Genomic DNA, 23051 nt, shown 5'->3' on the forward strand with positions numbered 1-23051 from the left:
AGTCTTAATTCCAGTAACTCAGTCTAGTCCGGTTTGCTCCCCACAGATCCCCCTTTCTTTTTATTTTTTGGCGTTGATACGCGCCTGTCTTTGGTGTCCCGCGGCACACACTCTGCTCTACTTGCTAGAGTTGCCCAGGTTCTTACAAGTCCTATCAATCAGGCAAACCGAATCCGGGTCCTCTCTTCGCCATGTTGTGAGGAGGTTTTTGTATTGTGGGGAGGCCTTACTGATGTTAATTCGTGCCTGTCTTCGGTGACCTGCGGCGCATAAGCTGCTAGCCGCCCAGGTGCTCATCGCCTCACTTAATCAGGCAGACCGAATCCAAGCTCTCACATTGCAGTGTTGTAGGGAGGCCTTTCTATTTCTCTATTTCTCTATCTCCGGGCATTCCTATTTCTCCCATTTTACTTCTATCTTCCAGCATTCCTATTTCTCTCATCTTACTTCTAAACTTCTGTTTCTCTTATCCCCGCAGCTTCCCGCTGCCCGCCCCGAGGCTGCTTCTCGGCGGCTTCCCGGCTGAGCCGCTTCAGCCCGCGCCTCTCTCATCTGCGCAGCTTCCCGGCTTTGCGCGGCTTGGCTTCGCGCGCTCCGCGGTCTCCACGCCCTTCGCGTCTGCACCACGGCCTCGCGCCAGCCCCGTTCCCTATCTATTCACGCCCCGTGCTCTCTCTGCACGCGGCGGCTTCCGCGAGTAACACAGCGTAGCTTACGTGTCCGCCACTAGCATTCAATCTAAGTTCCCCGGGCTAGCCTGGCGAATTCAACCCAGCATACGTCTCCGCCCCACGGTTTGGCTTCCCGTCCTTTGCTCCCCGGGCTAATCAGACGGATCCCAATCTGGCTTACGTTTCAGCTTCTGGTTTCAACTTTTCGTCCCCTATTCCCGGGCTAACTTGAGAATCCCAAAGTGGCTTTCGTATCCGCCTCGGCCTGCCCCCCGCGGCTTCAATTTCCCTAACATTTTTTCTCTACCCGGTATGTTTCCCCAAGCTTTCCTCCAACAATACTCCTCCCTCATTTCTCCTGGCCTCTCCCCACAGTCCGCGTCCGAGTCTGTTTGTTCTAGCTTTCACTTTCGCTTTCGACCTTAGAGATTTCTCCCAGCTTCCCCCCGTAGTCCGTAGTCCGTATCTGAGTCTATGCCTAGGCTTTCAATAGCTTCTTCCGGCACCCTTTTCGTCCGGCTTTTCCCTAGGCTCTCTCTCCGGTATTTTCCCAGTTTTTCCCGTTTCTTCCCTCCTAAGTTTGCTATCCGTTCTAGGTTTTCTATCCGAGTCACGTTTCCTATCCGAGTCAGGTTTCCTATCCGAGTCACGGCACCATTATGTCGCTCCCCCTCTTCGTGGAGGAGCGACACAGGACCCTGCGCTGTTCTTTCGTCTGCTCGGCCCTCCCCGGGTTTGCTGCTGGTTCTTCCCGGGTTGGCTACTGACCCTTCCACCTCCGTGGAAGGGCAGTTCCCCCTGGCCACATTCCCCACTTCCGCAGGGGAGCGGCACACTGCCGGCCGGCTCTCTGGGGGGCTGCACAGGTGTTCCTTCAGATGTTCCCCTTAGATGTTCCTGGTGCATGCCGTCTCTCTCCTCCTTTATAGTCCTCCTCCGCCAATCCCAACTCGGCTACCCACACGCCGAGTACGCTGCTCTCCTCCAATCAGTAGCAAGTCCTACAGTTTATTGGTTGAACTGGAGGCAGCTGTGCGAAAGCTGTTTACTTCTCTCCCAGCGCCATATTGTGGGAGAGCAGATGCATAGAATAAGTCTTAATTCCAGTAACTCAGTCTAGTCCGGTTTGCTCCCCACAGACTTTTCTTTCTTTCTTTATTTATTTGACAGATAGAGTTAGACAGCGAGAGAGACAGAGAGAAAGGTCTTCCTTCCATTAGTTCACCCCCCAAATGGCCGCTACAGTCGGAGCTACGCCGACCCGAAGCCAGGAGCCAGGTGCTTCTTCCTGGTCTCCCACGTGGGTGCAGGGGCCCAAGCATTGGGCCATCCTCCACCGTTTTCCCAGGCCACAGCAGAGAGCTGGACTGGAAGAGGAGCAGCCAGACTAGAACCTGGCGCCCACATGGGATGCCGGCGGCGCAGGTGGAGGATTAACCAAGTGAGCCACGGTGCCGGCCCCTAATTTAGAATTTTTCCAAAGGTTTGAATATTTACATGTATTTAATAAGATACTTGGAGATGGAACCCAAAGCTTAATATGAAATTCATTTATGTTTCATATACACCTTATACACCTAAACTGAAGGTGATTTGATATAATATTTTTAGTAATTCTGTACATGAAACATAGCTAGTTTACCTTGAAGTATCAGAAGTAAGTCAGGTATATAATTTTTCACTTGTGGTATAATGTTGTTTCCAAGAAGTTTCAGATTTTGGAGACGTTTAGATATCAATTTTTGGATTAGGGATGTGTATGGGGTGTAAACATGCATGAGTTTTTTTAGGTTGACTGAAATATTCTAAAATTGGATTGTGATGATCTTACTCTAACTTTAATTCATTTAATTGTACACTCTAATGTACATTTTATGATATGTAAATTATATCACAATAAAGCTGTCTAAAAAAAAAAAAAACTCCAATTTCAAACCGAGACCTTAAAACCAGTTTCCATTTTTGTTACAAAAGATACAGACAAGACAGTCAAGGGGGCTAAAAAAAAGTGACAGTGGAGTGACTGAAAGAGTGATTCTGTACAAAGCAGTTGGAACTGATGCTCAGAGAAAAAGTGTTGAGGGATCAAGGGCCACGATTCCTGCTGGGAATTGGTCTAAAAAGGGTCTAGAATACTAAGTAGGCAATGGACACTAAGTTGAAGGGAGACTGGGGACTGGAAGCTTAACCCATCTGCACAGTTCTTGACAGGGAAGAGATAAAGAAGGTCATGGGCTTGCTTTTCAGAGGTGCTAGAGAGATCACAGTTAAACACTCGGGCAGGAATGTATGTTCACCCTCGTGTGGAAGGACTGGAGCAGCCGCCAGAGAAACATGGTGGTGCCAAAACCTGCTAAGAGCCATCATGTCGTCATTCACCCTTGTCAGCACAGCCCCTGGGATGGCTCAGAAGGGAAAGGAAACAATCGATATCGGCCCCTGGCAACTTACAAGGCAAGTAATGTTCGACAAATAGCTAGAGGTCGTGTTGGGCAGACCCTCGGACTCCCAGCCCTCCCTGTGAGTTTGACCCTGGAGAGTTTGCAGTCCTCACAGTCTCTAAGTCTAAATCTCACGCAGAGCCTCTCCTGCTTCAGCACTTTTCTCACCCTGGGATAAAAATGAACTGGCCTCCAAAGCCAGCTTCATTTATCTGCATTGCCAGATGTCTTATTCTCTAAATTGTGCGTATAATGTGCCAGGAACTACGCTAACGTTTTGTGAAGCATGCACTCCTTCTCACACCAACAAAAGGAGTTGGGAAGCTACCCCATTTTACAGATGAGGATCAAGCTCAGACGTGGATTAACCTTCTGAAACCACACAGCTAAAGAGTAGCAGAGTTTGGGCAAGTTTCTGAGACACTGCTGTCTCCTCTTTACAGATCCACCTCTGATGTGAATCCACACAGAACAGCAGATGTACCCGACATGAAATAAAACAAAGACCCGTTATTTTGTCCTCTGCTCACTAGTTGGACAGTAAGGGTTTCGCTTGGTCCTGTGGGAATGCTGGAAGTTGAGTCTTGTCTGGAAGTGTTCTGGGTACAGCTGGTTGGGACTCCCATGGCCAGTTAGAGAACATTCCCTGACATGGTTCTAGCTACAGAGACCTGGCAGCTGTTTCAGGTTCCCCCGTGGAGGGCCAGAGGATATATTCTTTTGTGACCAGATTCCTGATTTTGACCCTTTATTGGAGCAACTGTATATGCAAATATTGAGTTATTCACTAAATTTTCAGATAATTGATAATTGCCTAAATAATCTCATTCATGAAATTTAAATCTAACATTTGCAACTAAATTCAAACTAGAACATTATGACCAAAGCCTACAGAGTTTTGTTTATCTTGGGAAAAGTTCACTTGCCCAAGGTAAGAAACTGTTACTGCATTGTAGCTCTTCTTCAGGGAAAAAGGATTAAATAGACAGCATTATCCCCATTTGCAAGTAGTTTGAACTACAGGAATTTCTATCCTGAGTGTGAGTGAGACCCTGTTTTATTTAAACTGTTGTTCAGGGTCAGTGCCGTGGCTCACTTGGTTAATCCTCCACCTGCGGCACCAGCATCCCATATGGACGCGGGTTCCAGTCCTGGTTGCTTCTCTTCCAGTCCAGCTCTCTGCTGTGGCCTGGGAAAACAGTGGAGGATGGCCCAAGTGCTTGGGCCCCTGCACCCACGTGGGAGACCAGGAAGAAGCACCTGGCTCCTGGCTTTGGATTGGCACAGCGCCGACCGTTGCAGCCATTTGGGGAGTGAACCAACAGAAGGAAGACCTTTCTCTCTCTCTCTCTCTCTCTCTCTCTCTCTCTAACTCTACCTGTCAAATAAATTAAAAAAATAAACTGTTGTTCATTAAGTCACCCTACAGTCTACAGAGGTAGAGGCAAACAGAAGTACGATTTATGTAGCTTTAGGTATAATAGTCTTTTTTTTTCCGCAAAGAAACCTTTTATTTAAAGAATACAAACTTTTGCATCTCATAAGTACAACTTAAGGAATATAGTGTTCTTCTCACCATACCTGCCCTCCCACCCTTCCTCCTCCTCCCTCTCACATTCCCAGTCCCATTCTCTACTAAGATCCATTTTTGATTAACTGTATATAATATTCTGTCTCACTTATTACACTGGGTAAGTTTTCTTACTCTCTATCCAGGTGGTGAATTCTTGCCACCACACTGGAGGTTGCCTGCTAGTACAGGAATTATCTCTAGGATCACATTGGCAACATGGACTAGAACCCTGCACCTAGAGTTGTACTACAGAATCAATGGTGTGGAGCAGTAAATGAGTGTGGGAAGTAAGAGGTCTTCTTGCCCCCCTCCGTTACAGGAGCCGTACAGGAGGGCATTGAGAAAACTAGGTATGGGCACTGTGACAGGGAAGTGATTGAGATAATCATTAGGTTGTGAATTATACCTTTTTGCTGTCTGGTTTCTAACGAGCTTTTCTTCTTGATTTCTTTTCCCTTCTGTAAGAAAACTCAGTGTGGAGTGAAACCCAGAGCCCAGAGTCTGATTTGGATAGTGGTTTTTTATTATTATAAATGTAATTGTGTTCTTTAAAATGAAAGTTTCTTCATGTATTTTTCTATGTTATAAATGATTTATGTTTATGAAAAGAATACTTTTCAGTCATAACCTTTCAAATCTCCTTGGAAAATAGCGGTATTATTTTTGTAGACCACACGAGGGCAGTGATGTCACATGTAAAAAATGCCTGCCTTATGCTTTCTGAACAGATGGCACATTTGTTAGACTTCATTGGATGCATTTTTTTTCTTTATTGAAGCACAGGGGAATTTCACATTTTCAGGTAGAATGGGGGAAAGATAGTTAAAATTTTATACCCTATTTTTATCTCTTTGTTTATGCTGATAAAGGTAGCAGTTGATTTATCCTCCTTTTTGCTGTTTTGAGGGCTTTGTGCTCTAATAGTGTGCTAACAAACTAAGGTGAATGTTCATTACCACTGTGACCCCTTCAGAAGATGTTCTGTTGATTTTGCATTTAATTGGAAATGTCACAAAGCTAATACATAAACCCACCCTCCCCCCAAACTCTCCAGTACCCTTTAGATAGGACACAAGTTCTGTTCTTCCTATCAGAAAATCCTTGCGTGTAATCTTTCTCCACATCTATTAAGTAGGGAGAATCCAGCCAGCTTTTTCTGAGGATAGAACTGAGTTGACCTTTTCTTTTTTTAAAAGATTTTATTTATTTACTTGAGGGGCAGAGTTACAGACAGCGAGAGGAAGACTCACAGACAAAGGTCTTTCGTCCGTTCGTTCACTCCCCAATGGCTGCAATGGCCGGAGCTGCGCCAATCCGAAGCCAGGAGCCAGGAGCTTCTTCCTGGTCTCCCACGTGGGGGCAGGGGCCCAAGGACTTGGGTCATCCTCCATTGCCCTCCCAGGTCACAGCAGAGAGCTGGACTGGAAGACGAGCAGCCAGACTAGAACCGGCGCCTATATGGGATGCTGGTGCCGCAGGTGGAGGATTAACCAAGTGAGCCACGGCGCCCGGCCCCTGACTTTCTTAACCCTGTGATCACAGAAACTCTGATATATCCTTTTCACAGCTGCAGGTACTGCTTCTGGAATTCGTCCTAACATCCCCAACCCCCACTCCCTGTGAGTTCTAGAGGTACTCACTTAGAGCTAATCAACTGACTCCTTCTGATAGAATAATGCAAAGCCGAAGCACAAAGGTGTTCTAGTATCTTTTGTGTATATTTGCTTTGTTATATGTGGGCTCTAACCTTTAATTAGTTGCCAACAATTAAATGCAGAGTTCAGGTTAAAGATCTGTCCTCCCTCCCCCTACTTTGGCGTTTTTGGAAGCACTGGGCAGTTCGGTATTGCTAGTGTGCACAGTCTCCTGTGCGCTGATGACAGTCAGTAGTGGTCCTCTTCTCTGTGGCTTTAGGTAGTCCCTACATTGGTAATCACCTTTGTACTGTTTTTGTTACAATAAAAAGGAAAATGAAAATTTAATACCTATGCCTGTCTCAAAGTAAAAAAAATGAAAGATAGAGTGGAGGAACCACATATCTCAAAAAAATGAGCCTGAGTGTAAATCTGCCTGCTGCGGCTTTTAGGGAAATTGCCTGGCCTAGCTGGCATGGGAATTTTGGCACCTGCGAGAGCTCCGTCTTTGAAAGTGGGGGGAGCCTGGGACTGACCTTGGGAAAAGGACCTCAGGCCAGTGATCTGTATCTTGCTGGCTAAATGGGGATAAGTTTAACTTCGGACAGTACTGTGAGGAAGTCACTCCCTCATTTGGAGGTGCTTAGCATGATTTGATGTAGGGTGCAAAATGTAGCAGGACGCTGGGCAGGCATTGGAGGTTGGCCATGGATTTACAAACACGTGCTCCACGGTGTCTCCTGAGAGTCGTGTTGCAAGTTGCAGAGTCACCGCCTGGTTCCGGGGCAGGGTGAAAGGCTGCGTTAGAGAAGGGGAATGGGAAGTAAAAGCCCTTTGGACAGCGGGCTCTGACCCCGGCGCGTCTGGACGCCTGCTCTTCAGCCTAGCGGTGGCAGCTGAGTTGGATGCAACTCAAACAGGCTGGAGCAACGGACAGGAAATCCATTCTTGTTCTGCAGATACTTCAGCAAAAATGCCCAAAGCAAACAGCAGAGGAAGTTTGCTTTAGTGGAGACAAACTCACAACTTTGCTCTTTCAAAGCCTGTGTTTACAAGTCAAAGCCGAGGCTCAGTTGAGCTTTCTTGGCAGGCTCCCCTTCAGAGGTGCCGCTTGCTGGGCCTTTTGCTACCACAGCCAGTCGCTCTGGGGAACCACATTGCTCGGGCCTCGGTGGAGAATTGCTCTCTACCTATTGAAGAGCCAGAGCTGTTCACCCAGGCGTCCTGGGGTTCAAATCTGGGAAAATGGGGAGAGCAGAGAAAAAAGCCCTTCGCTCTGTTGCGTCCTGGAGTGGTGAGGTGACTGGAGTGCAAAGGAACTTGACAGGTGCTAGCCAAAGGTAATGGCAGTGGGGCAGGAAGCTGTAGAACCACCTGCTCAGAGAAAAGAAGCCACAGAAGATACCTGAGTGGTGCTGTTGGCTGTGTTTCTCCAACAGTACCCAATCTATTTTTTAAAAGATGCTTGTTTTTCGACAGGTGCAGCATGAGAGAGGGAGTGAGGGAGTGAGCTAGGGAGTCCACGTGGGGACTAGATGAGCGATAGTCTTCCTTGCCCTTGAGGGATGAAGCCTAAAATATCTTAGGTAGGGCATAGTACTGCGGTCAAGAGAGGTGGTTCCTGAATGGGGGAATCATAATGTAATCATTCAAGATGGAAAACAGTCTAAGAATTCAGGATGCAGCTTCGTCTAGACTTTCAAGCCTAGCTGTGACGCTTCCTGGCTAAGGAGTGTTAGGCAAGTCACATTTTCTCTTTAGTACTCCCCCCCCCCCCCCTTGCAGAACCACTTGCTCAGAGAACAGAAGCCAGAGAAGATACCTGAGTGGTGCTGTTGGCTGTGTTAACAGAAAGAGAAGGCAAAGGGTTAAGCACCTTCCCACAGGTTACCCAGAAGCTAACATGCAAATGTCTGACTTCAGAGCCCTGTCACTTTCTACCACATCTATCACCATTTAGCCAAAAACACAGCCTCAGCCCCTATGCTCTGTCCCACCCTCCCTAACATTTGGCTCCAGTGGGACTAGGGTATCCATATTTGCTGCTTCAGTTATGATGCCTTGGTTTGGGAAACACCCCTCTTTCTGTCCATTCAGGCTCTCTAGTTCCTTTGTGATTTGGTGCTGATTCATTGAAATTGAATCTTCAACTGTCCTCAGTCATGCCTTCTCATTTGTCTTTGTCCCTCTTTTTGACTTGTTCTTAGGCCCTCTGCACTTTCCATGATGCTCATCTTTCTCCTGCAAAGGCCCTGAAGTCCTCAGACCTTGTATACCTCTCAACTATTCACTTTGTGGGATTCAGGAGTCATTAAGCTTGGAAAATCACTGCTTTTTAAATGCAGTTTTATTCTAATGTTCATTATATGTCATCCAACATTTCTGTTGCAGAGAGGATTTCTCAAACTATTCGGGCTTAGGAATTTAAAGCTGCCTTCCTCCCCTCTTCTTCCTTTCCTCTTACCCTCCTATCTTTTCTTTTTATCTTAAAATATGTCACAGGGATAGAATCCCATGACACCCACTTTGAAGTACACAGCTCTGACTGTGATGGTGGAAGTAACTGAATTTCTATGTAGGCAGAGCAGAAGGCCCAACTCTGGGACTAATCCTCTTCCTTGGCAGGGTTCGATGAGAGTGCTAATTCACCCTGCAGTTGAGGTGCTGGGAACTCTTGCAGGCATTCTTGGAAGTATACCCCTGCTTTGATCTCCTGTGTACTATCCTCATTTCCTTTGGCTTTATTTGTTATTCCCAGGTCTGGCATGCCACCTTGCCCCAAAAGTGGACTTTCCATCCCCATATCTGCCTATTTTCTTTCAATTTCTCTTTTCTGATGGGCCAGACTGGGTGTCTTAGTCTCCATTCTTGGCTCCATGCTTTTCTGATCCACCCTAGCTCTTTGTCAAGTATTTGGGACCATTCAGTTGTTGAAGAGTCCAGGCTCTGGGGCCAGACAAATTGCAGTTTAAATTCCAGTTCCATCATCTAACAATTGTAAAATTGTGAGTAAGTTGTCTAACTTTGAGCTTCAGTTTTCTCATGAGTGAAACAGGGGTAGCTCTCTCAGATCATTCTTATGGGTAAATGCTATAGTGCATCTAAAATATTTCTCATTCAGCCTGGTGTAGAACAAGAGTGCAGACTGTCAGCTGCTGTATTACAGAAATCTGAAAGATTCTTTCATCAATGTAGCCCACCCTGAGCTCTGTGATCTATAAATATTTTATAGTTGATATCTTATACTTAGTACTTGATAGGGTATATGACTTAGAGTGCCTCACCCTAGATTTGGACTGTTTTATATATATATATATTATATATATTATATATATTAATATATATATTTATATATATATTTATATATATATATTTTATATATATATATATAAAACAGTATGTGTGTGTGTGTGTGTGTGTGTGTGGTGCAGTAGGTTAATCCTCCTCCTGCGGTGCTGGCATCTCATATGGGCGTCAGTTCTTGTCCCGGCTGTTCCGCTTCCAATCCAGCTCTCTGCTGTGGCCTGGGAAAGCAGTAGAAGATGACTCAAGTGCTGAGACCCCTGCACCCACATGGGAGATCTGGAGGAAGCACCTGGCACCTGGCTTTGGATCAGTGCAGCTCCAGCCGTAGCGGCCATTTGGGAAAGTGAACCAGCGGATGGAAGACCTTTCTCTGTATCTCTCTGTCTCACTGTCTGTAATTCTACCTCTCAAATAAATAAAAAAAAATTAAAAAAAGTGTGTATAAACTTTATGTAAGTTATACAAGTTTCATATATACAGATTTAGTTTTATAATTTTAAACATTGATTATTAATTTGAAAGTCAGACTTAGAGAGAGAGAGAGAGAGAAGAGTCTTCCATCCTCTGGTTCACTCCCCAAATGACTGCAATGGCCAGTGCTAGTCCAGGATGAAGTCAGGATCAAGGATATTTATCCAGATCTCTCATGTGGGTGCAGGGTCCTAAGCACTTGGATTATCTTCCACTGCTTTTTCCAGGCCATTAGCAGGGAACTGGATTGGAAGTGGAGCAGCCAGGAATCAAACCAGTGCCCATATGAGATGCCAACATCACAGGTAGTTGTCTTTACCCACTATATCAGAATACAGTCCCTGGACTCAAGTTTTTTAAAAAAATCTGGATAATTTGACTTAGAAGCCTAAGTAGAGAGAACAATAGCATCCAACCTCCTACCCTTGTTGCTGGATTGGGACTTTTTGTGATGGTTCTTGTGGGGAGCAACTCGGACTAGACTGTTACTGGAATTAAGACTTATTCTATGCATCTGCTCTCCCACAATATGGCGCTGAGAAGGGAGAAACAGCTTCTACACAGCTGCCTCCAGTTCAACCAATAAACTGTAGGACCTGCTCCTGATTGGAGGAGAGCAGCGTACTCGGCGTGTGGGCAGCAGAGTTGGGATTGGTGGAAGGATTATAAAGGAGGAGAGAGACAACATGCACGAGGAACATCTAAGGGGAATCCTGTGCAGCCCCCGAGAGAGCCGGCCGGCGGTGTGCCGCTCCCCCGCGGAAGTGGGGAATGTGGCAGGGGGAACCGCCCTTCCACGGAGGTGGAAGGGACGGCAGCCAACCCGGGAAGAACCAGCAGCAAACCCGGGGAGGGCCGAGCAGACAAAAGAACAGCGCAGGGTCCTGTGTCGTTCCTCCACGAAGACGGGGAGCGACAGTTCTTTTTAATTCTGTTCTGTTAAGTTTAATATTGCATCATAAACAGATAATATGGCATTGGCCCTGACTGATCTGAGCCAACCTCTGTGTTTGAGGCTTTGTATCAAGACATCTCTGTTCAGCCTCTGATGGAGGGTGGGTACATAAAAAAGGCTCTGTTTTTTTTTTCCCCCAAGAAATGAGGAGATGGAAAAAGAGTGCCTTGCTAGATTGCTCCCAGGAGAATCTGCTTCATTTTCCAAAGCTTCACTCTCCTGTCTGTATTTGTCAGTTCTTCAAGGGCTTGAACAGTCTTTAATTCATTTTTTAACCCCAGCCTCTAACCAAGCCTGGTGCAAAATAATGTCTGTGTGAATTCCCAATTTTTCTGTTTTATTAGTTCTGCTTTCTAGCATCAGATTTGAATCCTGGTTTTAGACCTTTGAGGCCTATGGCTGAAGACTGGACAAGACAGATCTTAGAGCTAAATCTCTTTTTCTTTATTTGCACAGGGTGATTGGCATCTGGGGAGATATTACATTGACTTCTTTTAAGGTGTGGAATAAAAGAAAAAGTATGTGCATGAAGCATGATCTTATATTCCTTTATGAGGCATCAGGAAATTTCAGAAAACAGATGTTTTATGCCGTAATTCCTCTTGATGGCACTGGAGGCTTAAATATCATCGCACGTCCAGTCTCTCAGATTCTAAATCCTATTATCTAGGTTAGCTCATCTGTATTCAAAAGATCAATGTTGCATTATTACAAAGATCCTTTCAAGTGTAAAAAGGATGGCACTTCATTACAGAAAGTAAAAGAAACTAATCAAACTTTCTTGGTGAAATCATTGACTTTTTTAAGTAAAGGGCAAATTTAAGAATTTGAAAGTCCGAGTTGCGAGAGAACTCAGTGGTTCGGGCTCACTCCGGCATGTGTCTGGTTGTAGTGTGCAGGTCTTGGATAACCCAAAGAAGAAAGAAGCTTTCTTGAAAAAGTCTCAACGCTCCCAGCTGTTCTCATTTCTTCCGTCACTGCTTGGTTGCGTATCTTGGAAAAAATGAGCTGCTGAAGCAATGATTGAAAGAGAGAATTCATGATGTGTGGTATACTGGCAACACGTGTATTGATCTGGTTAATAGAAATTGTTGAGAAATCATTGGTAAATATTATTTATTCACTGTCTTAACTCTTGATTCGACACATAGTTCTTGTTTATCATCAGGTGGCATTCTCTGTGTTGTGTGTGCACATGCAGATGTTGACTGGGGAGTGATTTGGGGTGACCCCAGGGGAAGGGAGGAGAAGGAGACAGGATGGGAGTGGAGGGAGAAGCTGACCCCTGATGTATGCCCAAGGATACATGTACACAGATGAGGCGCTGCAGAGCTGGGAAGGCTTTCAGAGCTGTCTTTCTGAGAGTTAAAGAGCTTGTCCGACAGTCTTTGTGCTATAAATGAACCACCCTGGCAAAAGGGTTTGACTTTAGCAAGACATGGCTCTTCAGCGGGGGCATTCCCCAAAGGGCGATGATAACTCATGACTGTTGGATGGCAGCATGGCCATCTCTCTTTTAAATAAAGTGGCTATTTCTCCCTCCCTCCCTCCCTCCCTCCCTTCTCCTTTCCTTCCTTCCTTCCTTCCTTCCTTCCTTCCTTCCTTCCTTCCTTCCTTCCTTCCTTCCTTCCTTCGTCAGACAGATATAGATAGTGTACTCCTACCCATGGGTTTGCTCCTAAATAGCCAGGAGAAGGGAACTCAATCCATGTTTCCCACACAGGTGGCAAAACCCTGATCACTTGAGCCATCATCTCTGCCTCCCAGGGTGTGCATTAGCAGGAAACTGGAGTCCCAAGTGGAGCTGGCTATTGAACTTTGCACTTAGATGTAGAATGCCCCTATGTTTTGACTATTAGGCCATAATACCTGCCTGCTTTAATTTCTAAAAGTAGAGTCTGGACAGTGTATTACAGTGTGGACCACTCTATCCCAACATCTTAAAACGTTCAGGGCTGATGCTGTGGCATAGTAGGTTAAGCATCTGCCCATAGTGCCGGAATCCCATATGGGTGCCAATTCGAGTCCCAGTTGCTCCACTTCAAATCCAGCTCCTTTCTGATGGCCTGAGAAAGGAGTAGAAGATGGCCCAAGTTCTTGGGTCCCTAAGCCTACATAGGAGACCCAGAAGAAGCTGCTGGTTTTGGATCAGCCCAGCTCTGGCTGTTGGAGCAATTTGGGGAGTGAACCAGAGGATGGAAGACCTCTCTCTGTAACTCTGCCTCTCAAGTAAATAAATAGGTCTTAAAAAAAAAAGAAAAAATGAATATGTTCATTAACTCCACTTGGTACCAGCACTAGGGAAGGTTCTGGTTCTGTGATGAATGAGGAACAGTCCTCATCTTCATTGCTTACCTCATCCTCAGTCTCTTCTTGCTAGAATTGGTTGATTGATCATGACAGTTAAGTCTCAGTTTCCAGCACTGTACTTGTGTTGACTAATTTAACCCACAAAGTCAGATGCTAGAGCTCTTAGCCTTGGCTTAAGTAGGAGGAAAATGAGGCACATGGTAGTGCAGCTTGGGAAATGTGTTCTCAAAGTTCTTAGAGCCTGCTGCTCTCCTACTTCCCACATGTTGCACAGCTGTGAAATCAAAACTGTTCTTCATATTCTTGTACCTTGTATCTGAGTTAAGTATGAACTTACTTTGCTTACTGAAATAAATTTAGGGTCCTGCACTATCTTATAGGTAGCTAGCAGTCACATACATCTGCTGTGCATTTGAAATGTGGAAAGATTTATTTATTATTATTTTGGCACTCTTAAAGCTGGCGGTGTAATTACCAGATATTTATCTGAATAGATATTTTTATACATGCTTGTGTAAACCAAAATTTTTTTATTCCTTCAGGTTTTCTAACATGCTTAACACTGAGCTACTGTTAGCAATATAAAGAAATTAAAAAAAAAAAGAAATGTGGAGAGATTAAGTTAAGATGTGCTGGTAAGTATAAAATGTACTCTAGATATTAAAGACTTAGTATGGGAAGAGAATTAGAAACCTCACCATTTTATGATGATTGCATATTGAAATTATATTTTGTATGTATCAGGTTAAATAAAATTATACTTTAAAATTCATTTCACTTGTCTTTGTTTTAATGTGGCTACTAGAAAACTGAAAATTACATATGGCCTATATTTGTGGCTTGCATTCTATTTTTTTTTAAAGATTTATTTTATTTACTTGAAAGTCAAAGTTACACAGAGAGAGAAGAATAGGCAGAGAGAGAGAGAGAGGTTTTCCATCCATTGGTTGGATGCAACTGGATCCCCAGTTGGCTGCAATGGCTGGAGCTGTGCCGATCCGAAGCCAGGATCCAGGAGCTTCTTCTGGGTTTTCCCATGTGGGTGCAGGGGCCCAAGGACCTGGACCATCTTCTTCTGCTTTCCCAGGCCATAGCAGAGACCAGGATGGGAAGTGGAGCAGCCAGGTCTCGAACCGGCTCGCATAGGGGATGCTAGCACTACAGGCAGCAGCTTTACCTGCCACGCCACAGTGCTGGCTCTTGCATTCTGTTTCTGTCGAACAGCACTGCTTTGAAGTATCAGAGATTCTTGTCATGACGATTTAATTTTCTCTTAAATGCATAGAAAATATGTGGTTAGTTTGGTATTGGGATCAGGTTCTTTTGATATGGTTCATTTAATTTGTATTTATTAACAGGATTCCATCGGTCGGATAGCCCACTACTTGCTGGTTGTTTAGTGATTGTTGAAAACTAGTTAGAGGCAGTCTGAGGGAGATGAATTAAAGTTCTATTGTTGTTGGGGAACAAGGTCATCAACTTGAAATTAATCAACGGATTTCAAATCATCAGGAAGGGATATTTTACCCCTAGCTTTACAATTTCAGCATGTAAATTGCTGTTTAGAGGAGAGCTTGTAAAATCAATCCAGCCTTTCTTGCTTCAGAAATTAAAAGTAATTTATTTTTATTTTTGTCAAATCCTGGAAAGAACTTGTATGTTCAATTTCTTCTCCCTGACACCACCTGAGTTGTGTGTGTGTGTGTGTGTGTGTGTATGTGTATAGAGCTTTGAATGGGAAGGGGGGAATTTGGGTTGTTTTTTGGGTCCCCCAAGATTTGGAGGAGACTTGTTTGGTCCCTGTTGGGGAGCCCATCTGTCTCCATCTGATACATTTTCCTTCAAATGAGTCAGAAACTCCAAAGCTAAACTTGGCCAAAGTAGCTCATATCATGTGGACTCCACCCAAAGCCATATAAATCATCCTCGGATCACACCAAACTTGGCCCCTAAACTGGGCACAGATTTCCCAATCTGGTCCTGGAGTTTGCCAGAAGGCAGGAGGACCACTGGGACATGTGGGATGTATCTGGCTTTTATCCCAACTTCTGTGGTTAGTGAAGCTTGTCTGCTCTAGGATTGGGTATAAACACGGCCCTGCACTCAGAAGATACCAAACCACCTTGAAGGGTCATTTTACCCAAACCCTGCAGAGAACAGCTCCACAGTCAGCCGTGCAACCAGCCACATCTAGAGAAGGTTTGTAAATATATCCATTAGGTGTTCCAGTTGCTTTCTCTCTCAGTACTTTCTAGTCTGAATACTTTGATGATAGACACCCAGGCTGAACCCACGAATGAATGAATTTTCATTTTTTTCTGAGTAGATATATAGAGGCTGCCTGATATGTTAATCCAATTCCTGAATATAACAAGTGTGTTTTGCTCATCTAATTTCTAGGTTAGATTCATTTTAAAGTTTTGTTGTTTTTAATTAAGAGGCATAACAGGGATTAACTTTGTTTTTCATATCTTGTTTTCGTTGGGTCAATGCAGTTTTCAATAAGGTGGCCCTATGCTAAACAACATTTGTCTGATGTGTGAAATAACCTATATTTTGGGGAGAAACACTGGGAAGTTTTTTTTAGCATTTTTTTTTTTTTTTTTTTTTTTTTTGACAGGCAGAGTGGACAGTGAGAGAGAGAGACAGAGAGAAAGGTCTTCCTTTTTGCCGCTGGTTCACCCTCCAATGGCCGCCGCTGCAGCCGGCGCACCGCGCTGATCCTGGCAGGAGCCAGGAGCCAGGTGCTTTTCCTGGTCTCCCATGGGGTGCAGGGCCCAAGCACCTGGGCCATCCTCCACTGCACTCCCTGGCCATAGCAGAGAGCTGGCCTGGAAGAGGGGCAACCGGGACAGAATCCAGTGCCCCAACCGGGACTAGAACCCGGTGTGCCGGCGCCGCAAGGTGGAGGATTAGCCTATTGAGCCACGGCGCCGGCTTAAGCATTTTTTCTTAATCTGTACATAGGGATCCTTCTCCCCCCAGTCATCTATCACCTCTACATATGGAGGGCTACTGCATCCTCAATCTATTTTCCTTTCTGTTTTTCTTAACATCACAAATGAATAATTCATAGGAAAATTAAACTAAAGCATTTCTGGAAACAAAGCTTCCCAGGAACTTTCCAGTTAAAACAAAAGTCAATGCTTTCAGGAGGAAATCTTCACTCTGTCCAGGCGATAGCCAGGTGGGTAAGAGTTTGGGATTTATTGGCTGTGCACATGGAGTTTCCTTAATCTCTCTGGGCCTCAGTTTTCTCATCTGTCAATCAGCTATAAGACCGCATCTTATGGAGGTTTTTTTTTTTTTAAGATTTATTTATTTGAAAGGAAGAGTTACAGAAAGAAAGAGAGAGAGAGAGAGAGAGAGAGAGAGAGAGAGAGAGAAACCAAGAGCTTTTCATTCTCCATTGACCACAATGGCCAGGGATGGGCCAGCCTGCAGCCAGGAGCCAGGAACTCCATCCGGGCCTCCCATGTGGTAGCAGAGGCCCAAGCACTTGGGCCATTGTCAGCTGCTTTCCCAGGTGCATTAGCAAGGAGCTGGATTGGAACAGAACTGGCACTCAAATGGGATGCTGGCATTGCGGGTGGCAGCTTAATCCTCTTTGCCACAATGCCTGCCTCCTTACAGAGCTTTTTGTGGCACAAAGAACAGAGTCCAGTGAAATGACTTGTAGTTTCCGGACTACAATGAGTTAATAATGTAAGGAAACAGGTGGCAGAGGTGTTAATCAACAGCCGTCTTGCCGGTCTTGAAGTTTTTCCACATTTGTTTGTTTAAATATTGGAAGAGGTTCCTAATAGAGTTTGTGTAATCTATGTCCACGAATGCCTTAAAACTAAAGTACATCTATAATAAATACATCTATATAATAAAGTATATTATAAATATAATAAAGTACATCTATAAATTCCATGAAGCATCTTTTGTTTAAGCGTTGTGTTGGTTAGAGGCAAGACTATGAATTTGATTGCCTCCTAAGTCAGTATTTTATAATAATAAAAATGAGAGTCTACTTTTTGTTGTCTGTAAGTTAATTGTTTCCTTTCAAGCATGTGATAGGACCACAGCAACCTAGTCACAGTTTCTATTTTTTTTTTTTTTTTTTTGGTAAAGCTTTATTTATTTATCTGGGCACCAGAGTTACAGACATGGAGAGAGAGAGGGAGAGAGAGAGGGAGAGGGGGAAGGAGAGGAGGAGAGAGAGAGAGAGGTGCTGTTTTCCCTTTTGGACCACACGGATTTCTGGGCTCTTCTTCCTCCTAGGAGCCTGAAATGTTTGCCTACTTCTCTGGTAACATCTGATCTTGTCTTTGAATTATCCTTTGGAGAATGAAGCTGTTCTGAAGTGTTCCTTTCTCCAAGCTAAAAATATATATTTGCCCCTTAATCATCCCTCATATGATAGGAAATGGCCCGTGAAGGAGAAATCTCATGTTCCAGTCATCTCATGGTTAAAATCACTTACTACAGGGGCTGGTGCTGTGGTGCAGTGGTTTAAGTCACTGCCTGCAGCACCAGCATCCCTTGTAGGTGCTGATTTGAGTCTCTGCCACTCCACTTCATATCCAGCTCCTTGCTAATGTGCCTGGGAAAGCAGCACAAGATGGCCCAAGTGCGTGGGTCCCTGCAACCACATGGGCGATCCAGATGAAGCTCGTGGTTCCTGGCTTTGACCTGGCCCAGCCCTGGTTGTTGCGGCCTTTTGTGCAGTGAACCAGCAGATGGAAGATCTCCCTTTTCTCCCTTTCTCTGTCTCTCCCTCTCACTGTAACTGTTTACAGAAATCTTTAAAATAATCACATTGTATTATTATATATGATATTAGGCCGGCGCCACGGCTCAATAGGCTAATCTTCCACCTAGCGGCGCTGGCGCACCGGGTTCTAGTCCCGGTCGGGGCGCCGGATTCTGTCCCGGTTGCCCCTCTTCCAGGCCAGCTCTCTGCTGTGGCCCAGGAAGGCAGTGGAGGATGGCCCAAGTGCTTGGGCCCTGCACCCCATGGGAGACCAGGAGAAGCACCTGGCTCCTGCCATCGGATCAGCGTGGTGCCCCGGCCGCAGCGCACCAGCGGTGGTGGTCATTGGAGGGTGAACTAACGGCAAAAGGAAGACCTTTCTCTCTGTCTCTCTCACTATCCACTCTGCCTGTCAAAAAAAAAAAAAAAAGATATTATATATGATATTATACACAATTATGATTGCATTACAGAGTCTCATGACTTCATAGGTTGTCTAAACTCAGTTGGGTGGTCCTTCCTTGGATCTTGCTTGTGGTTACACTGGGACAGTGAGTGGGGATGGCTTGACTTGCACTTTCTCTACAAAGTGATTTCAGCCCCCACATGTCTGGCTCTTGGCCTGGGATGATTTTAATAGCTGGGGTCTTAAATGGCTGGCAACTGTCTTTTCACAAGAGTATCTGGGCTTCATCACAGTTTGATGGCCTCAGGATTAGAAAGACTCCTCATGATGATTCAGTACTGCTAGGTAGCAATGGAGGCTGCTTGTACCTTAAAGGTTGAACTCAGAAAATCACGGAGCCAGCTAATTTCTATTGATCAGAGCAGTCATAGAGCCCATTGAGATACAAAGGGAAGGAATATAGGTCTTGATGCATTCATGCATGAAAAAAATTTATGACCATCTGTGCCTGCACTATAAACTCTCTCGATGATAATGTCTAAAGTCACCTCTTAAAACATGGCTAAAACGACCAAAACAGGAAACAGGACATAATAGCCTACCAGGCTATTAGAGAGCCCAAAAGATATTAGTTTGCTTCTGGTGGTGGTTGTTGTAATTTATAAACTTTTAGTAGCTTTCCTATTAGCTGTCACCTACTGTGGATACCTAATAACCTTATCATCCGCTAGACTCTCGGCATCTTTTCATAAACATCAGGCTACTGTTTTGTGGTTGTATTAATCTTATCAAAAGGTGAAATTTTATTTTATTTATTTATTTTTTTGACAGGCAGAGTGGACAGTGAGAGAGAGGACAGAGAGAAAGGTCTTCCTTTTGCTGTTGGTTCACCCTCCAATGGCCGCCGCGGCCAGCGCACTGCGGCCGGCACATCGCACTGATCCGAAGCCAGGAGCCAGGTGCTTCTCCTGGTCTCCCAAGCGGGTGCAGGGCACAAGCACCTGGGCCATCCTCCACTGCACTCCCTGGCCACAGCAGAGAGCTGGACTGGAAGGGGGCAACCGGGACAGAATCCGGCGCCCCGACTGGGACTAGAACCTTGTGTGCCGGCGCCGCAAGGTGGAGGATTAACCTATTGAGCCGCGGCGCCAGCTGAAATTTTATTTTTGTTAATGGAATTTTAATCCTGTTTAAGCAGTGTATTGTTTTGATAGTAGCAGCTTTTAAGATGTTTGAAAAATATATTCGTAGCCCAGATGGAGTTTGTGGACTTGCTTGCTCTTGCCAATCTACTGCAGTTAGAATGAACTTCCAAAAACACAGATCTGCCAGTTATCCTCCAGATGCCCAAGGTGTTGGCCTCAGAAAAGTCTGACTTTTATGCATGAACGACGAGTTTTCATTCCTTTCCTCTGACTATACTCTCACTCTCACTTGATTTGTTTGGGGTGGAGGAGGCAGAAGCCATAGTATATTTCCTTTGAAATTTTTTAATAGTATGTTGATAGATTGTAGCATAACTTTAGAAAAAAAGATCTTATATCTAGCAACCTTTTCAATTATTTTTATTTGTCTTAATAGTTTCTCCATGGAATATTTTGGATTTTTATGTGCATACTGCCATTGTCAATGAATAATTACAGTTATTCTTTCTAGCTAATAGTTATGCATTTTATTTCTTATTGAGTTGTCTGCCCTCTAGTTCAATGCTGGATGTAACTAGTGGTTAGACAGCCTTGGCTTGCTTCTGACTTGAAAGAAAATGCTTCTGACTTTTTAATCACTAAATATTCTGCCTGCTGTAGGTTTTTCTTTTGAAGATACTATTTATCAGATTAAGGCAGTATCTTTTTCTTTCCTGGATTGCTACTTTAGTTTCTGAAAAATTTTAATGTTATTTATATATTTACAAATCATAGCTGTACATATTTATGGGCTACAAAGTGTTATGATTTTTGAATATACTGTGGAATGACCAAATGAAGCCAACTGAACCACCCAATATCTTGCTACTTTAGATTTAATGCCTGAATGGATATTGAATTTTAGAAGGTTGTTTTCTGAATTAACAGATAATCATGATTTTTTTCCCCACATTTAACCAGCTATATGCTAAGTGACAATAACATGTTTTTCTAGTTAAGGCCACATTTTATCCTTTTTTTTTTATAAGATTTATTTATTTATTTGAAAGGTGGAGTTACAGAGAGGCAGAGAAAGAGGCAGAGGCAAAGAGAGAAGTCCTCAATCTGTTGGTTCATTCCCCAAATGGCCACAACGGCTGGAGTTGGGCTGATCTGAAGTCAGGAGCCAGTAGTTTCTTCCAGGTCTTCCATATGGTTGTAGGGACCCAAGTGCTTGGACCATCGTCTAATGCTTTCCCAGGCCATAGCAGAGAGCCAGTTTGAAAGTGGAGCAGCTGGATCTCAAACCAGCACACACACATATGGGTTGTTAGCACTGCAGGTGGTGGCTTTATGCCACATCGCCAGCCTCCTTTATTCATTTTATTGCTGAGTAACCTTCCATTTATAGATTTATTGTAATTTATTTATCTACTTGTAATGAACATTTGAATTTGTAAATCAAGAAAATTATAAATTCACAAAGTAGTTGCGAATGGTAACAGTTTTAAAAACAATTAGCTTTGCTATGTTAAAAAACTTATACATTAAACCAAGCCAAAATATTAAAAAAGGAACTGCAAACATTTTTGTTTAAATTGTGTATTTTTTGATCAGTGGATTTTAAGCTATTTATATTAATGACTGTGGTAGTTTCATTTTTTTTCCTGTTATTTTCTCTTAGTTTTTGAAAAAGACAAGAGGACTATTGTTTATCAGTTATAGGTATGACTCCATGGCATAGAAAGGGTTAAAGTTACAGTTAAAGAAAGAAAATGCATGATCTGTAGGCCAGCAATGTTTGTTACTGGTCTAGGTCAAGAAAATAACAGAAATTGAGAATTGGTGTTTAGACACTGTTAGAGCAAGTATTACTGCTCTAATGTCCTCATAAGACATAAGGCAACCTTTTTTGTTGATCAAGATCTATACTCCAGCTTTCTGATGTAAAACCTGCATGGTGAGCTAGGACAGCCACTTTTTGTCGTCAGCCTCAGATACAATGGAATTCAGTAAACAAACAGCAAAAACTTCATCACCACAGATTATTTTTTTTAAAAGATTTATTTATTTATTTGAAAGTCAGAGTTACACAGAGATAGAAGGAGAGGCAGAAAGAGAGAGAGGTCTTCCAACCGCTGGTTTACTCCCCAATTTGCTGCAACTGCCGGAACTGGGCTGATGCGAAGCCATAAGTCAGGAGCTTCTTCTGGGTCTCCCATGCAAGTGCAGGCGGCCTAGCACTTGGCTCATATTCTACTTCCCAGGCCATAGCAGAGAGCTGGATTGGACATGGAGCAGCCAGGACTCCAACTGGGACCCATGTGGGATGCCAGCACTGCAGGTGGTGCCTTTACCCACTATGCCACAGTGCCAGCTGATAGATCATTTTTGAAACACTGTATTGGAGGACCATAAAGTTGTTGATTAAATGTAATTATATTCAAAATGAAGGGATCAGGTTATTGCTATATCCATGATGCCATAATTATTATACTACTAAAAATGTTTTTTTAATATAACTTTTGGAAAACTTGTTGACTTTTAGAACTTTCTGCCAGACAAAAGTCCAGATATCTAGAGAAAGGCTGATTCTTTTCCACTGAGGATTTTTTTCATTCCAGGACAAGAGGTTCCATGGAAAATCTTGGTTCACATACAATTGTTAAAAAACATTGTGCCTGCATCAAAGAAGGCAGTACCTTTCTCTGAAGGGAGGAGAGAACTTCCACTTTGACTATGGCCTTGTCTAAATAAGATTGGAGTCAGCGAACTCAAAAGGCTTCCATAGCCTTGGCAACTCATGACAAGAGCCTAGGGAGATCACTGACTCCATAAACAAGAGTGTCAATTTGTTAAGTCAACAATAGGAGTCACTGTGTGCTTACTCCTCATGTAGGATCTCTGTCCTTAATGTGTTGTACAATGTGAATTAATGCTATAATTAGTACTCAAACAGTACTTTACACTTTGTGTTTCTGTGTGGGTGCAAACAATTGAAATCTTTACTTAATATATACTAAATTGATCTTCTGTATATAAAGATAATTGAAAATGAATCTTGATGTGAATGGAATGGGAGAGGGAGCTGGAATTGGGAGGGTTGTGGGTGGGAGGGAAGTTATGGGGGGAAAAGCCACTGTAATCCAAAAGCTGTACTTTGAAAATTTATATTTATTAAATAAAAGTTAAAAAAAACATTGTGCCTGAATGATTTCAGATTTTGCTTTATACACTGGTGTAGTTTTGCATAGTTTTTAAAAAGATTTACTTATTTGTTTCTTTAAAAGAGTCACAGAGAGGCAGAGGGAGAGGGAGAGGGAGAGGGAGAGGGAGAGGGAGAGGGAGAGGGAGAGGGAGAGGGAGAGGGAGAGAGAAATCTTCCATCTGTTGATTCACTCCCCAAATGGCTGTGATGG

This window comes from Oryctolagus cuniculus, chromosome 6 (genome assembly GCF_051225735.1).
Source record: "Oryctolagus cuniculus isolate XC-2025 breed Fujian yellow rabbit chromosome 6, ASM5122573v1, whole genome shotgun sequence".
In the NCBI taxonomy this organism is placed as follows: Eukaryota; Metazoa; Chordata; class Mammalia; order Lagomorpha; family Leporidae; genus Oryctolagus; species Oryctolagus cuniculus.